The following is a 266-nucleotide window of genomic DNA, read 5'->3' as shown; positions in this document are numbered from 1 at the left end:
AATCAAGTTTCACTCTATTTTTTTACCCCAACAATTTGTGCGTCATGTTAAGTGTGTTTCAGTGCATTTCCAGTAATAATGTTAATAAAGTTATCAAAAAGCTCCACTCTGAGCTTTCAATAGTACAATTCTGTAGAACACATTTGATACATTTGTATTTTCATTCTGAAATGAAAAATTCACCTTTTTCTCTAGGTACTGAAGTCTGTGTTGAGATCAGTACACCTAGTAGAATATTGAGCATAGCCTTGTTAAGATAATCATAT

This window comes from Penaeus monodon, chromosome 30 (genome assembly GCF_015228065.2).
Source record: "Penaeus monodon isolate SGIC_2016 chromosome 30, NSTDA_Pmon_1, whole genome shotgun sequence".
Classification (NCBI taxonomy): domain Eukaryota; kingdom Metazoa; phylum Arthropoda; class Malacostraca; order Decapoda; family Penaeidae; genus Penaeus; species Penaeus monodon.
This window is presented reverse-complemented; position numbering follows the sequence as displayed.